At 47.2% G+C, this 17,397-nt stretch overlaps 1 protein-coding gene across 6 annotated transcripts in view; it reads right to left on the reverse strand.

Annotated features, from left to right (window-relative positions):
* FAM168A (family with sequence similarity 168 member A) overlaps positions 1-6,704 on the reverse strand; it is a 148,773-nt gene extending 142,069 nt beyond the window's left edge. For all 6 annotated transcript variants that reach the window (XM_060273943.1, XM_060273942.1, XM_060273941.1 and 3 more), the window contains exon 1: positions 6,454-6,704. The gene's annotated coding sequence lies outside the window, so the exon portion shown is untranslated. The remainder of the gene's footprint in view (positions 1-6,453) is intronic.
* Positions 6,705-17,397: the final 10,693 nt, after the last annotated feature.

The raw sequence follows: 17,397 nt of genomic DNA on the forward strand, positions 1-17,397 counted from the left end.
AAAAATTCCTTCAGTAGCACCTTAAAGACTAACTATAAAATTAGTTGGTCTTTAAGGTGCTACTGAAGGATTTTTTTTATTTTGCTTCGACTCAGACCAACACGGCTACCTACCTGTAACTACTACTAAAATCAGTTAGCTATCCTGACAGTTAATCTGCTAGAGCAGGGGTCAGCAACCTTTTTGCAGCCATGGGCTGGTCCACTGTCCCTCAGACCATGTGGTGGGCAGGACTATATTTTTTTAAAAAAATATGAATGAATTCCTATGCCCCACAAATAACCCAGAGATGCATATTAAATAAAAGCACACATTCTACTCATTTAAAAACACAGATTCCCAGACCGTCCATGGGCCGGATTGAGAAGGCAATTGGGCAGCATCCGGTCCACGGGCCTACCCCGGTGCTAGAGGCCAAGAGTATGAACAGTCTTGCAGGATCAGGGCCAAGAGGCATACTGCAATAGAAGGTGAATCATAAGGTCCAATGTCTATATACAGAGGGTCAGGGTCCTGAAAAGTGGTCCTTCTATGCACTATCACATAGGAAACAGCTTGGGATTGATTCTTTGCATTCAGAAAATATGAAAGGCTGACTGCAACACCAAAGACCAGAAATAGCTGGAGCCTCGCAGATGCAAGCAGAGAAAGCAGGGCAGTAAAGGAGACTGGAGGTCTGCTAGCTGGCAGAATTTATACTATCAACAGCTAATACCAGCCATGAATGAGTGAATTGCTTCCAGGTGCAAAATGAAGCCCCTCAAAAAACCCAGTCAAGTATTTAGCAGTCTGTTATAGGGTAACTGCTTGGAACTGCACAAAGGCTACTGAACCAGATAACCTGGGTTCAAGATGTACTACCCAACCATACCCCCTTCCCAAGAGTATTGTGATCGTAAGTCATGTTATCACCAGGAATAAATTCCATTGATTCAAACAGGAGTTAAAAGTAATTATCTAGATTAGCACTTACGAATTTAATGCGTTCCGAACGCACGTTTGTAAGTCGAAAAAAATTGTAAGTCGAATCCCATAGGAATGCATTGGGAGAAAAAATTCGTAAGTCGAAGCAACCCTATCTAAAAATTCGTAAGTAGAAAAAATTCTATCTAAACCGCATCCAAGATGGCGGACGGAGCTCCATTCATAAGTAGAAACATTCATAAGTAGAGTTATTCGTAAGTAGAGGTACCACTGTATTAAATATTATTTCTCTATGAATTCATTAGTAACTGAAATACATGTTCCAACATCTGTAAGTAGTTAATATGTATAATTTAATAAACCAGGCAGATATTGCAGAAAAGGTGGCAATTGACAAAAAAAATATTAATGACCAAGATGTGATTTGATGGCAGAATGATTTTTGGTCTGCAGCCTGTACCCTGCCTCATTACAGTCCCCCCTCTGGCTCTAACCGGACAATAATCAGCAGCCACTTCACAGTTAACATTTCATCACCAAATAACACTGTTGATTCAATCAAGCCCAGCAAAATGTTTCCCTTAAGATGCTTTCATCATCTGCATTTCTTGAAGAAATGCCCTTCCTTTCACCATCACAACTTCTCAGTGAGAACAAATACTCTGCTGCATCTGAAATCATATTTTGATTAAAACATAAATGGAACCAATTGCCTTTCCCCCTCGTTGGCTAACACAACATGCCTTTGTCTGAAGGAAGGCAGGGAGACAGATGAGAGGAAAAACTCAACCTGCTCATTTTTCCACATTTGACAGTTTTCAGCACAAACTGAATTCCTTCTGGATGAAATTCAATCAACAGGAAATACAAGCTATAACCTGAATGCTTATCACCAAACAGGGCAGGGGTGGAAGGAACTGCTAAAGCAAAAAAGCCTTTCAGCAATGAATAGGTTTGCGTTTTTTGCCATATTTCACGACTGTTTACAAAGAAGAGTGAACACAGGACTACCTTCACCTCAACACTATTAATCTGCAATATAATGATAAACTTAATTGCCCTTATTATTGCTGTCCCAATAAATGAACTCTTGCAGCAATCTCTTTAAATATAAAAAACCTTTTATCCCCATTCCAGCCTGTATTCATGATAGAAAATTAATGCAGCTGAACATTTCTCAGTCTTGCAATATATCTGCTTTCTGCCCACGGATGTTACATGGTGACATTTTCAATCACATCAAATCCAAAGCTTGGGTTCCAGCACATCATTAAAGACAAGGCAGAAACCATACTCATTTCCCCCACTACATAGGGTTACACAACACCCATCCATTTGCTTTTCCCAGTACATACAAAGACAGCCTTGGTTACATTTTAGGCAAATATACTGATGCCAATTTTTATTTTATGTGGTCACTACCATCCACACAATGTCCAAAAAAAAAAGGAACGTTGCAGAACACACACATTCCCCGGTTTCTCTAAAAGAATCCTTCTGCACAGCCCCAGAGTAACTTCCAAGAGTTGCCCTTTGCAAAGCTCAGATGTGGTAGTAAAGGTTCAGAGTATTTGCTGTTCAGGAACTGCAGTGATGCTAAGCAAGTATATGTGTGCTCTTAATTCTCCTTCCAGCTCCCAAGAGGAGGGGAGGCAAATTAGAATCCCAGTTCTTACCTTCCCCACGCTCTTGCAAAATGCAGTGTTCCTCTGCCTAAAATGCATTCAACTCCCACAGCACCTCATCACAGATCAGTCTGGCATAGTAGGAGTCATTCTCTAACTATGCACATTCCAATACTGTACTCTGCATTGAACATTCATGACACTTAAGAGGTACTATGCTTATGAAACATTGCTGCAGAAGCTCAGCTGAAGAAGCATATATTTAGGCTGCAATCCTATCTATACAGGGATGCGGGCGGCGCTGTGGGTTAAACCACAGAGCCTAGGGCTTGCCGATCAGAAGGTTGGCGGTTCAAATCCCTGTGACGGGGTGAGCTCCCGTTCCTCGGTCCCAGCTCCTGCCAACCTAGCAGTTCGAAAGCACGTCAAAGTGCAAGTAGATAAATAGGTATCGCTACAGCGGGAAGGTAAACGGCGTTTCCATGTGCTGCTCTGGTTCGCCAGAAGCGGCTTTGTCATGCTGGCCACATGACCTGGAAGCTATATGCTGACTCCCTCGGCCAATAACGCGAGATGAGCGCCGCAACCCCAGAGTCAGTCACGACTGGACCTAATGATCAGGGGTCCCTTTACTTTTACCTTTCTATACACGCTTAGCTGACAGTAAGTCCCACCAAACTCAAGGGGCACTTTTGAGGGGGCATGGGCAAAATTACACTGCACTGATCACTATTCAGCTGGATGTATGCCATCTTTACATGCTCCCTATTTTCACAGCCACTCCTGTAATTTGGTCCTCTCCCTACTGCCACTCCCACCCTCACTCCAAAAAGCATTCTTCCCAGTGTTAGAAACTGAATGGCACCTTAAACCTAGGTTATGGGCACTGCAATGGAGTGTCTAAGCACGCTTTTTATTAGAAGAATACAAAGCTGAAAATGAATGATCTGCAGCTAAAATCTTATGTTCATTTTTCACATGGTCGAGTCCTTCCCCTGCCCATATCCCTAGTATTCTAATGAGGGTCCCTTCTCTAGTCTTCAGAGGGTGAATGGATTTGGGGAGGCAGAAAAAGGTCCTCCTTTTCTTCCAGCAGTGGCAGTTTCAATCTGAAATCTTAGGCTCAGTACTGTGCCCAGAGCTCAGAAACTGCTCACATTAATGAAATTCCCTGTCGCAAAAAGCACCTAGAGCGGTGGGAGTTTCGAACGCCAATTTCTCCCAATCTCTTCCCCAAATATTAACCTTTGGTAGCAGGATATACATGCTGAATGTGAGCAAGTTTAGATACCCCATCACAGACCCTCCCTTCAAGATGTTATCTCGCTACCCTCACTTGCCTGTTACCTATCCATCAGCAATACCCCAATTATACCCTCACCATACTCCCTTTGCCTCAACAATCATATTAAACAACTGCTTCATTAAGACAGAAAACATGATATGCCTACCCAGTTGCCTCACCAGTTTTCATTCTCTCCCAGTGGCCAATGTTTTTATGCCACACCCCTCGTGCCTATAATAGTGCCATGATAAAGTTCACTCATGGCACCATGCTGGAATTCTTTCAAAACCTCTTGCCGGCATGCGGGCTTGCAATCCCTAGTTCCCGTGCACTCCTTTCATATGCTCACTCTGGCTTTTGGTATACAGTATCCCCCTCACCCACCTCCAAAGTATGCTGCATCCATCCCTTCACGATTTCCACCACAGCGTTTCCTGGTCCATCCTGCTAAGCACCTAGAAAGATTCCCCATGCCATGCTATGGCCCTGTACTAATCATGTTCTAAAGCCATCTACCTTAAAGCCTTTATGGGCAATGGATCACCATCTTGCTTTTACTCGATAATGCCCAACAAGCACCCAGAATTTATCCCAAATCCATTTAATTATCCCTTTTGTCTCACCCACAAACACATTTCCCCTTCCCCAAACCCAGGGCTTTTGTGATACCCCTGTACCAGCACACCGTGTTCCCATTCCTGCTATGCTACACCAGATATCAGTGCCCTGTGTCACCAAGCCAATGCCCTTCACCATCTCCCATTGCCTCAATGCCTGTTGTCATCACCTGCCTCGTCCCAACCCTTAACTCTCACAGGGAAAGGGGCACATGTAGCTAGCTTCCTCCGTCCCTATCACAGGCATACCAATGCCACCCGTAAAAGCCATCTTGCCCATGGGATATTGCCACTCTCTAAGACATCCAGCCCGTGGAAGTGCCCGATTCCAAACATCTTGCCAAACCCTGTATCACATCTACATCAACCCCCACTGAGATAAGTATCCTTTTACTTTCCTGACCCTACCCAATGCTAACATATTATGTCCCCCAATGCTTACTGTAAAGGCCTTTTGAGATTTCCATCCTTTTTAAACTGATATCCTGATTCTCCTCCTCCTCCTCCTCCAAGGAACTCAAGGCACAGTTCTCCCTGCCATCTGATCCTCAACCCTGTGAAGCAGGTGTGCGCCAAAAGGCTGGCCTAAGGTCACGCAGCGAGTTTCATGGCTAATCAGGGATTTGAACCTGGGGCCTCTCTGGTTCTCAGTCAACCATTCTGGATTTTCCCATTGCACTGCCGCCGCGTCCCATCCCCCCCAACACACAAAAGGATTCACAAACTTCATCTGCATGTTCCACATCGCACACCACACTAAGCCATCAACACACAAATGAACCCCTACTACACACTCCTGACAATTTCCCCCACCCTTCATGCCACTAGAGGTCAGGGGTCCCAATGCAGACCCACAAACCCTGTCCTGACGCAGCATGGCATCTCTTTCCCAGATCCCCCTGCTAAAATATTTTTAAAGGGCGCATACAAATTAATAAGAGTTCACAATCTCTCTCTCATATATATATATGCATACACATACATACATAACATGCATGTGCACGCACAAATTGCTTCTGCCCCTCCCCCCAAAAAACAATCCTTTAACCTTAACAAAGCAAGCACTCTGGGGCAGCCCCTCCTCAGTGATTCTGCACTGCCCCCCCAAAAAAAACTGCCTTGAGCCCTCTCTTGTGCATACCCCCCCACACACACACATACCACCAGCATCCTCGGTATCCCCCTAAACACACCAATACCCTGAGACTGCAGGCCAGAAATAATAAAACCACTAACAAGCCCGTCCCCACATTAACTTCCCAGACACACACCAAGCCCCCCACAACTGCAAGAACTTGGCAGAGGGGGGCACAGAAAAAGGAAGAGAACACCTACAAGACCCCTTACACTTGACCCTGCTAGGGTTTCCCATCTCTCCCACACTCTCTGAGGCTAAGGGGGTGATGATAGATAGATAGATATAGATGTTACATTATATTATATATATATTATACATATTTAATATATTATCATATTATATTATATCTATATATCTCCCTCCTTTTTCCCTGACGGAACTCAAGGTGGCTATGAGGGGGTCTCAAGGGGGTGGTTACCGAGGGGCTCTATGGGGGGATATCGAGGGGGTCTATGGGGATCTATGAGGGGGCCCGTGGGGGGGGGGCTACGAGGGGGTGGTTACCGAGGGGCTCTATGGTGGATATCGAGGGGGGTTATGTGGGGATCTATGAGCATAGCTGCCAAGTTATCCCTTTTTTTAAAGGGATTTTCCCTTATGCTGAATAGGCTTCCTCGTGAGAAAAGGGAAAACTTGGCAGCTATGTCTATGAGGGAGGTCTATAGGGGGAGTCATCGAGGGGGTCTATGGGGATCTATGAGGGGGCCCATGGGGGGCTATGAGGGGGTTTCGAGGGGCTCCCCTCCCCCCCCAGCGAAGGGGGGAGGGGAACTCGACGGCGCGGAGGGGGAGGCTGTTGTTGTTGTTGAGGGGTTTTCGGGGGGGTCCACCGGCGGCGGCCCCCTCCCCCTCCCCCTTTCCCACCTGCGGGTCAGGGAGCTGGGGTCCTCCTCGTCCTCGTCGCCTCCGGTTTCTCCTCGTCGGCGGTGCCCCGGGGCTCCAGCCTCCTCTCGCGGTAGCAGCAGCAGCGTCCGCCGGTGGCGGCGGCGGCGGTGTCGAGGGGGGAGCAGGAGGCCTCTGCGAGGGAGCCAAGGACGCGGAGCTTTGTGGGCGATCGGCGGGCGAGCGAGGCTGTGAGGGAGCGCAGCGCCGAGGATCCTGTCTGAGGCGGGCGAGGGAGGGAGGAGGGAGCGAGGGAGGGAAGGAGGAGGGGCGGGGCCAGCGCCAGCCGGCAGCCGGGAGAACCGCTGCGAGAGTCGAGAAGGCGGCGAGACTACAGATCCCGGCACGCCCCGCGCGCACAGGGTTCAGCCGCGTGAGGCGCCCGCTTCGCCGCGCGGCATCTCGGGGGTTGTAGTCGCCGAGGCGTCTTCTCCTCCTCCTCCTCCTCCTCCCCCTATTGGGCTTCGGCAGAAAGGGGAGGCGAGAGGAAGGGGCATGCTGGGAGTTGTAGTAGGTTAATCACAGACGGCTGAGTTATTAATAGCTGCTGGGACAGCTAATAACACGGTGATGGCGATCGCCGTCTTTATGGATTTTCCTGGGCGCCTTAAAATGTGAAAAGCATAACGTTGTTGTTGTTGTTGTTGTTGTTGTTGTTGTTGTTGTTTAGAAAATTAGCAAGGAAAGGCAGCCACAAACTTCTTTGCACTGAGGCTGCGTAAAATTGCTTGAAGTCCGATTTAAAACACAGTTAAAAGGCTACTTGAATAATAAAAATGGGTATTCACTCGGAGCTAAAAAGACCGGAGAGAGAGATCGGACATTTCTCCATATTTTTATCATTATTGTACATCTTTTACATCTCTACTTGGCTTTTAGGAAGTGCTATTGGAAAATATTGTTCGTATTTATATGAATTGATAAAGGACGTGACTTTTATTGTTTTCTGTGCAGATCGATTATATTATTATTATTATTATTATTATTATTTATTATTATTATTATTATTACGTGTCTGAGCGGTTTGTTTGTTCTCTCCCTGCCGCTTTTCAGACCAAAGACTCCACAGTTCGGCTCAAAGCATGCAATGAGAACCATTCTACTAATAATCGGAGGATGCAATGCAAAATAATAAAATAAAATAAATAATAATAATAATAATAATAATAAAGCTGCCTGGTCGCGTGGAAGCTAAGGACGGGTTATTCGAGCCTTGCGAAGTGGGCATGGTAAACAACGTCTGGGGGAAAAATAATTGTTGTGGAGGTGAGACCTGGGGAAAGCTTAGGCGGAAAACTATTCACCTTTTAATGTTCCAGGAGCTGAAAATGCCTTGCGGGGAGAGAAATGAACTGCACGGAGGCTCCATCGTTTGGGACCTGCTGCAAGCATTGCAAAACGATGCCCGTGTGCGGCTCTGGAGGAATAAATAAGACATTATTCTTTTCTGGCAGAGGAGCGAGGTCGAGCTGCCCTCCTTGCAACTGTGAGCACCGCTTGCAAGCATCTCAAAATGAGCTTCGGAGCCGGGCACTGAAATGCAATAAAATGGACCGTCTGTCCGCAGCAGCTGCGAGCGAGAGACCCGACGTGCTCTCGGGCGCTTTCCCACGAGCAGAGCCCGATGGGAGATGTAGTTGGAATAATCCACTTAGAAGCAGAGGGGAGGGTTGTTTGGGATGCAGGGAGTCGCAGAGCTTTCTCTTTCACTCTCTGCTCCCCCCACTCACCCACCCAATTTTCCTAATTTAAGGTTTCCTCATATGCTGGGTAATGTAGTCTTCTCATCTGCTTGGGTGGTTCATGGACAAAGAATACTCTAGGAGGCAGCAAGGAGCAAAGGATGTCAGATCCTGGAGGAGATGGGGAGAAAGAGTCTTGTTAACCCTAACGGATTACGCAGTAACTGCTGCAAGAGGTTGTTTTTTAAGGGGAAGAATAAATTTATTTTGCAAGATGCGTTAAGTTAAGTGACTGGTGAACGTGTTCGAGTCTTACAGCAAAAACACCAAGGTCAGCGCCGGATTTACGTATAAGCTAAACAAGCTATAGCTTAGGCTCTGGGGCCCCCAAAAAAAATTAAAGGGAGAAAAAAGTGGATGTACATTTCATGTTATATTCCACTTTTCTCCGAAACCGCTTGACCAATTACGTTCAAATTTGGACACAACATTCCATTCAAATACAGTACCTGAGTATTTCCATAACCTTAGATCAGGCATCCCCAAACTGCGGCCCTCCAGATGTTTTGGCCTACAACTCCCATGATCCGTAGCTAACAGGACCAGAGGTTGGGGAAGATGGGAATTGTAGTCCAAAACATCTGGAGGGCCCAAGTTTGGGGATGCCTGCCTTAGATTATACAGATGTCATACCTGCCACAGGTAAAAACATGAATTTGTCTTTTTTAAAAATAGCACCCTCCAGTGGACGTCAAAGGAACAGACGTCATAATCCCATCCCCTCCTCCTCCTGCCTCCTCACCGAGGCCTCTCCCGCCCTGAGAACCAGCCTGACTCCACAGGCCCCGCCACCGATGGAGCCAGGCCGCCCCAGAGAACGCTCCGTGCCCTGAGAACCAACCCAGCCCCACAGGCCCCACCGCCAATGGAGCCAGGCCGCCCAGGAGGCCCCCCCCCACTGACAGAGCCAGGCCGCCCAGAGGCCGCGCCGTGCCCTGTAAACCAACCCGGCCCCACAGCCCCACCATCGACAGAGCCAGGCCACCCCAGAGATCACACCACACCCCAAGAACCATCCCGCCCCACAGGCCCCGCCACCGACGGAGCCAGGCCACCCAGGAGACCCCACTACTGATGGAACCATGCCACCCGGGAGCCAAGCGGATTCCCCAGACCCCGTCACCAATGAACCCCATGCCCCGAGAACCAGACCAGCCCCACAGAACCCATGTCCGACCCCCCAGGAACCAGGCCAGATCCCACAAGCCCCATTGTAGACGGAGCCCATGCCCCGAGAACCAGGCCGCCACCATGACCCCAGGCCTGGCTCGGACCCTGACGTCCCTTCCACTCCACGGAGGAGTGTCCACATAAGACATGGCATGTCGGACCCAACCTCTATAACTTTACACTGTGTCAACTTCCCCACTAACCCCCACACCCCCACACAAAACTCCCACCTCGGGACCCCTGACCACCTCCATGTTACAACACCACCCACAAGTATTATGATATTCTACAACTTTGAAAGATAAACTTTCTATTTCCTTTCTTTTCAAGTTAACACACTGAGCCACAGCAACGCGTGGCAGGGGATAGTTAGTATAAGATTAAAAAAACAAATAAAATAAAACCTACATACAGCAACAGGTGTTTTGTGTTGTGTAGGCTCCTATGATGTAAGTCATGGGCCCCGCCTGCTAGCCTGCTCCCTAACATATCACTGGTTTGCTCCTTTCTATATATAGGGTGCCTACATTCTGCAGGGACTGCTTGTATGGCAACATGTGCAAATGGCTTGAGATACCTATGAGGTCCATAAATTACCACATAGCATATATTCCACACACAAAAACAGCAACCATTTGTTGTTGACAGCTGGACATATAAAGGGCCCCATTACCTTCAGTAGCTTAGGGCTTCACCAAAACAAAATCCAGCCCTGACCAAGGTATTGTGGAACCTTAAACCTTACGAGGGTACAAGGTATTTGTGGACTACAGCCTGCTTTAGGGGGTCACAGACCACAAGGCTGGCTGCCAATTCCAGTCCACCGGCTCCTTAAGTACAAGATAATTTATTGAAAACATTTCTGCATTATACTGCTGTCCATATGTATGGGGTGTTAGGGGATTCGTGGTACCTCTGATGGGAGACACATTGTGCTCCTTCTGGGGTTTGCCAGTTTGCCCACTCAGCTCTCGCCTGTGACTCCTGGAAGCTGCCAAAATGCGGCCACACCAATGGGAAAGGCTTTGACTAGACAGCTAAACCAGGTGAGGGTAGCCAATACGTCTCAAACCTTCGGTGAGTTAGGGACTTCCCCTGCATGCGAAGTCAAGCTCCAGGGGATGGAGCGGACAAAACCAAGAGTGGGTCCAACGGTCAAGGAGGCAGTTTCTGTGCTTGCAGTAGATCAGGCATGTCTAACAGCTAGATCGTGATCTACCAGTAGATCACTGGACGTCTGCGGTAGATCACTGGTAGATCATTGGATCCCCCCAAAGAAGGTGAACTGTGGCTCCCCTAAAAAAAGCTTAACCTCCTCCCTTTTTTACCTCCTCCCTGAAAAAAACTCCACAACTTTGACCCGAACTCCCCCAAAATGGGCCTTCCTCCTTCCTAAATAAAACTCAACAACTTTGACCTGAACCCCAAAAAAGGGGGTAGATCACTGCCAGTTTTTAACTCTGTGAGTAGATCGCAGTCTCTTGGGAGTTGGCCACCCCTGCTGTAAATAATAATAATAATAATAATAATAATAATAATAATAATAATAATAATACCCCGCCCATCTGGCCGGGCCTCCCCAGCCACTCTGGGCAGCTCCCAACAGAATATTAAAAACACTATAAAGCAGGCATCCCCAAACTGCGGCCCTGCAGATGTTTTGGCCTACAACTCCCATGATCCCTAGCTAAGAGGACCAGTGGTCAGGGATGATCCAAAACATCTAGAGGGCTGAAGTTTGGGGATGCCTGCTATAAAGCAACAAACATAAAAAAAAACTTCCCTAAACAGATGCTTTCTAAAAGTCAGATAGTTGTTTATTTCCTTGACATCTGATGGGAGGGCGTTCCACACTACCGAGAAGGCCCTCTGCCTGGTTCCCTGTAATCTCTCTTCTCGCAGTGAGGGGCAGGTGGGGCTTGCCAACCTGGGAAGGTAGCCCATCGAAGAGAAGGAAAATTCTGATCCTAAAACCTCTGCTACCTTGCGGAATCTCTTCGGGAGAAGAAAAGACTAAGGAGTAAACCCTACACAAATCCAAACTGGATTCCCTAAGGAGGTTGGATGGCGTCTTGTATGCCTCCTTCCGGGAGTGCCGGCAGCCAAGCTGTCACCTGACATCTTGTTCTGCTTTCCTTTTGACCACATCGGCGAGGATGAGAAGGGGGTCTTGTCATCTGGGCAGCTCAGGACCTCTATACACACTGTCCAGGCCTGCGCCCCAGAGAGGTCACTCTGGAGCTGCTAACTGAGCAAAAACACTGAAAGAGGCAGCAGTTACGAGTTTATCCAGCCACAGCAGGCGCTGTGATTCCCTAGTGGTTTGGCTTCACCTCCGGAGGCTCACTCCATTATCCTTTGAGACAGACAGATGCCCCAAAACATGGGTAGGCAAACTAAGGCCCGGGGGCCGGATCTGGCCCAATCGCCTTCTAAATCCAGCCCACGGACGGTCCAGGAATCAGCGTGTTTTTACATGAGTAGAATGTGTCCTTTTATTTAAAATGCATCTCTGGGTTATTTGTGGGGCATAGAAATTTGTTCATTCCCTCCCCCCTCAAAATATAATCCGGGGCTCCCCACAAGGTCTGAGGGACAGTGGACCGGCCCCCTGCTGAAAAGGTTTGCTGACCCCTTCCCAAAAACAACAACAAATTGCTGCCCATCCCTAAAGTTCTAGGCACAACTGCCGGCTTCATTGGCCCAGATGCTTTGGGGTGCACCCAGCCCCTCTAAATAGTAGTGGGGGAAAGAAAAGGAGTTCCCCTTTTCTGGATTCCAGCACTGCTTGGAAAGCTGAGGCAAGAGAGTTAATTAACCAAAATAATGGCAGGCTTGGGAGAAAATGATAGCACAGGAAAGGAGCAGTAGAGAAGGAAAGTGACGGGGGGTGGGGCCGGGGGAGCCACCATAGAGCATGGCAGGGGTCTTCCCCAGGGTCCCCCTCAGACCTCCCCAGGACTCGTGGGAAAGCTCTCCAGCATGTGGATGATTCTGATGGTGGTGAACCCTCCTTCATTTGATGTTTTTAAGGAGAGGCCTTCTGTCCGGGATTCTTTAGCTGTGATCCCTGCATTGCAGGGAGTTGGACTAGAGGACCTTTGAAGTTCCTTCCAACTCTGCAATTCTGTGATTCTCAGATCTCGTTGCCCTGTCTATCCAGCTGCGACAAACCCAGGACGTTGTCACCAATTAATTCGACAATCCCGGCGTTGTCACTAAAACTTCAGATGATCCCACCTAATATGTGCGGATCCCACCAATGTGATGTGCCTCCCTTTCTATGCCACTAGCAGAGTGTTGAAGGAAACTGGTTATTTCACAAACAACCCACCTATCCTTCTTGCGCCCAAATAAACTGCCTGTTTAGGTTTGGGGTCTGCTAGTGATCGAAGTGCAGTTCCAGTTCTCCCAATAACGTGGCTCAGTATCCCTTTTAACTCCCGGCAAGTGTATCAGGAACCACCTTGTGCTCACAGTCAGGATTCCAGGTTCACCCCAGCAGCCTGTTGCTACTTTGTGGCACCTTCTTCCTGGCACTTGTCCTCCCTGGGCTTGACCTTGAGGTTTTAAACTATTTTCCTGCTCCTCAGGTTTAGTCTAACCTCCTCACTACCGTCACCACCCTCTTGAGTTAGGATACTTCACTGGAATAACTAGGCACATCCGTTTTCAAAGTAACATTTAAGAAAGCTTTATTAATCTAGAGGACATGTAAAATGCGTAATGGTTTCATGCGTATCAGCTCTTATATCATGTTCTTAGTTACAGATAACACTGGCTGAATAATATAGTTCTAATAAACTTCTCCAAAAACACTCTCATATCTCCTACTACTACCCACACGCTCCGGCTCCCAAAACCCCTCTCAACTCTATCCACTGAAATAACTCCTCCCCATTCCTTTTAAACTCAAGGCAGTCCTGCCCCTCAGGAATGGAATGTGTCACTCAACACGGAGGTTGGGTTTAACACTTTCCACCCTGGGGTTTCTGTTGCAAGCCAGACCAGTCCGTTACACCAACACCCTGTGCAATGGAGGGAGGGGCGGCGGGGAGACACATGACCTCTCGTAGATAGGATCCCCTTCTCCTAATACAAATATTTACTGCTAAGAAACCCGCTACCAGCAAAGAACCATGCCTCCAGGGATGTTTTCCCTGGCAAAGGCACCGAGGAGGATCAGCAGTCATTTAAGTGTGCCACGCTGTGGCTCGTAGCCTCCAAGAATGTGGCGCAGCCCCCTTTGTGTGAATTTTTAATAAAGCAACAGGCATGCAATATTTAAATGAAACCCTGCGGGAGCCATTACTCGCTGGACCAAACAAGAGCAAGTCCAGTTCATTTTGGGCACAAACATCTGCCGCTTGCATCCACTCCTCAAACGGGGAAGAGCAGGGGGGATTTGCCGATGGGAAGGAGGGAAGGAGGGAAGGAGGGCGTTGCGCATTGACAGGACAGCCTTCCGCCCTTGGTGATGTTTTCCATGGTGCGTTGCTGTGGGTTAGTTCACCACAGCTATTCTCCAGATCAGTGGTTCCCAACAGGTGGTCTGCGGACCCCCAGGGGTCCACGAGCTATGCCAGAGGGGTCCGCAAGATGCTATTAGAATAAAAAAAAATATTAGATATATTTCGTATGATAACAGATTTTTTGTTTTGGCCGCTTCCTGCATGAGCAGAGTCTAGCGCAAAACTAGAATTAGATAGAGGCAGTAGTTCTGCTGTATGCTGTTAGGTGGCGCTTTACAAACACTACTGTTTTGCAAAGAGGCAGCGCACGCATTCTACTAATGCTCACCTCCCCAATATGCTTTGCGCGCGTCAGCTTCATTTGTGCGCTACTGCGCAGGTACCCTATCTTCTCCATTCCCCTCCCTCCTCCCTGGCGCGCGCTGCCTCTTTGCAAAACAGTAGTGTTTGTAAACAAAGCGTTGTTTTTCGCAGAAGCTACAGTTCGCGTAGTTAAAAATGGACCGTTGGTTAAAAATATAAAATATAAAAAGACTCTTAATTTGGCTCTCACTTTTTAATTTTAGGATTAGGAATTAATGGGGGTCCTTGTCACAATAGCGGCTTGATGAGGGGTCCTCGATAAAATTTTGTTGGGAACCACTGCTCCAGATTATGTGTGCGTGCGTGCTGCAGAAGTCCATTTACGGTGCATTTGTGATTATTTGCGCTCAGGATGCTGTCAGGGGAGTTATATATACCCAAACCAACAAATTCAAATGAGAATCGTTATTCTTATTTTATTTTATTTTATTATTTATTGAGTTTATATTCCCGCTTGGACTACTGCAATGCGCTCTGCGTGGGGCTACCTTTGAAGGTGACCCAGAAACTACAACTACAAGTAATCCAGACTGCGGCGGCAGCTAGACTGGTGACTGGGAGTGGCCGCTGAGACCTACATTGGCTCCCAGTACGTTTCCGAGCACAGTTCAAAGTGTTGGTGCTATGTTCATGTTCTTTATGATTTAATTTATAATTATAATTTATGATTTAATTTATGATTATGATTTATGGTTATGATTATGATTTACGGATATGATTATGATTATGTTCATGAAAAGTTTGTTTTCCTAATTTTTGTTTATTTATTTTTTGTTATGTTTGAAATTTTGTTGTTCTAAGTTATGTTTTGGATATTTGTGTTTTTTTTGGTGTGACTGTGAGTGTATTTTTTAATGTATAACTCAATAAAGTTCATTTTAATTCTAAAAAAAAAAAATTTCTAAAAAAAAACAAAGTGTTGGTGCTGACCTTTAAAGCCCTAAACGGCCTCGGTCCAGTATACCTGAAGGAGCGTCTCCACCCCCATCGTTCTGCCCAGACACTGAGGTCCAGCTCCGAGGGCCTTCTGGCGGTTCCCTCCCTGCGAGAAGCCAAGTTGCAGGGAACCAGGCAGAGGGCCCTTTTGGTAGTGGCGCCCGCCCTGTGGAATGCCCTCCCATCAAATGTCAAAGAAATGAACAACTATCAGACTTTTAGAAGACATCTGAAGGCGGCCCTGTTTAGGGAAGCTTTTAATTTTTGATGAATCATTGTATTGTAATATAAAAAATAATATTTATTTATTTATTTATTTATTTATTTATTTATTTATGCTATTATTCCACCCTCAAGGCGTTTCACATAAAATATCACAACATATATAATCTGAATAAAACAACAACCCAATAACACTCTCCCCCCCCCCTGAAAAGAGCCACATTTTAAAAGGGTATAGGGTGTCAAACAGATCAACCAAAGGTCTGGTTAAAAAAGAACGTTTTCCCCTGGCACCTAAAGGTGTGTAATGAAGGCGCCAGGCGAACTTCCCTGGGGGGAGCATTCCGCAGACGGGGAGCCACTGCAGAGAAGGCCCCGTTCTCATGTTGCCACCCTCCGGACCTCTCGGGGAGGGGGCACACAAAGAAGGGCCTCAGAAGATGATCTCACGGTCTGGGTAGGTTCATCTGGGAAGAGGCAGTCCTTGAGGTATTGCGGTCCTGAGCCGTTTAAGGCTTTAAAGGTCAAACCCAGCACTTCGAATTGGGTCTGGAAACTAATTGTTAGCCAGTGAGTCGGACCAGGATCGGTGTAATATGTGCAAACCGTCTTGCTCCAGTGAGCAAACTGGCCGCTGAATTCTGCACCAGCTGAAGTTTCCGAACCGTCTTTAGAGGCAGCCCTATGTAGAACGTAAAAAAGGAGATTCTGGCTAAACACAAGGAAGAACTTTCTGAGGGCAAAAACCATTTGACAGTGGAAGGTTGTGTCCTCTCCTTCCTTGGAGGTTTCAAAACAGAGGTTGGATGGCCCTCTGTCATGGATTTTAAAACTGAGATTCCTGCATTGCAGAGCTTGAGAGAGTTGGCTCCTTTAGATGACTTGTTAGCGCAAGGTGTTAAAAAACCCCCACAGATGCACCAAAAGTGAAGTCATCGTTTTCCCGTTGTAGGGAGATGGACTCATAATAGGTGAGCTCCAGGTTACCCATCTCCCCTCAGCAAAGCAGCATGAGTTTAGTAGAATCATAGAGTTGGAAGAGACCACAAGGGCCATCCAGTCCAACCCCCTGCCAAGCAGGAAACACCATCAAAGTATTATTGACATATGCCTGTCAAGCCTCTGCTTAAAGACATCCAAAGAAGGAGACTCCACCACACTCCTTGGTAGCAAATTCCACTGCCGAACAGCTCTTACTGTCAGGAAGTTCTTCCTAATGTTTAGGTGGAATCTTCTTTCTTGAAGTTTGAATCCATTGCTCCGTGTCTGCTTCTCTGGAGCAGCAGAAAACAACCTTTCTCTCTCCTCTATATGACATCCTTTGATATATTTGAACATGGCTATCATATCACCCCTTAACCTTCTCTTCTCCAGGCTAAACATACCCAGCTCCCTAAGCCGTTCCTCATAAGGCATCGTTTCCAGGCCTTTGACCATTTTGGTTGCCCTCCTCTGGACATGTTCCAGCTTGTCAGTATCCTTCTTGAACTGTGGTGCCCAGAACTGGACACAGTACTCCAGATGAGGTCTGACCAGAGCAGAATACAGTGGTACTATTACTTCCCTTGATCTAGATGCTATACTCCTATTGATGCAGCCCAGAATTGCATTGGCTTTTTTAGCTGCTGCATCACACTGTTGACTCATGTCAAGTTTGTGGTCTCCTAGATCCTTTTCACATGTACTGCTCTCAAGCCAGGTGTCTCCCATCCTGTATTTGTGCCTTTAATTTTTATTTATTTATTTATTTGCCCAAGTGTAGTACCTTACATTTCTCCTTGTTAAAATTCATCTTGTTTGCTTTGGCCCAGTTGTCTAATCTGTTAAGGTCATTTTGAAGTGTGATCCTGTCCTCTGGGGTATTAGCCACCCCTCCCAACTTGGTGTCGTCTGCAAACTTGCTCAGGATGCCCTCAAGCCCATCATCCAAGTCATTGATAAAGATGTTGAATAAGACTGGGCCCAAGACAGAACCCTGTGGCACCCCATTCATTTCTGCATGTTCTGGTTTTCTTCCGCTT

Source organism: Zootoca vivipara, chromosome 4, assembly GCF_963506605.1.
Source record: "Zootoca vivipara chromosome 4, rZooViv1.1, whole genome shotgun sequence".
Classification (NCBI taxonomy): Eukaryota; Metazoa; Chordata; class Lepidosauria; order Squamata; family Lacertidae; genus Zootoca; species Zootoca vivipara.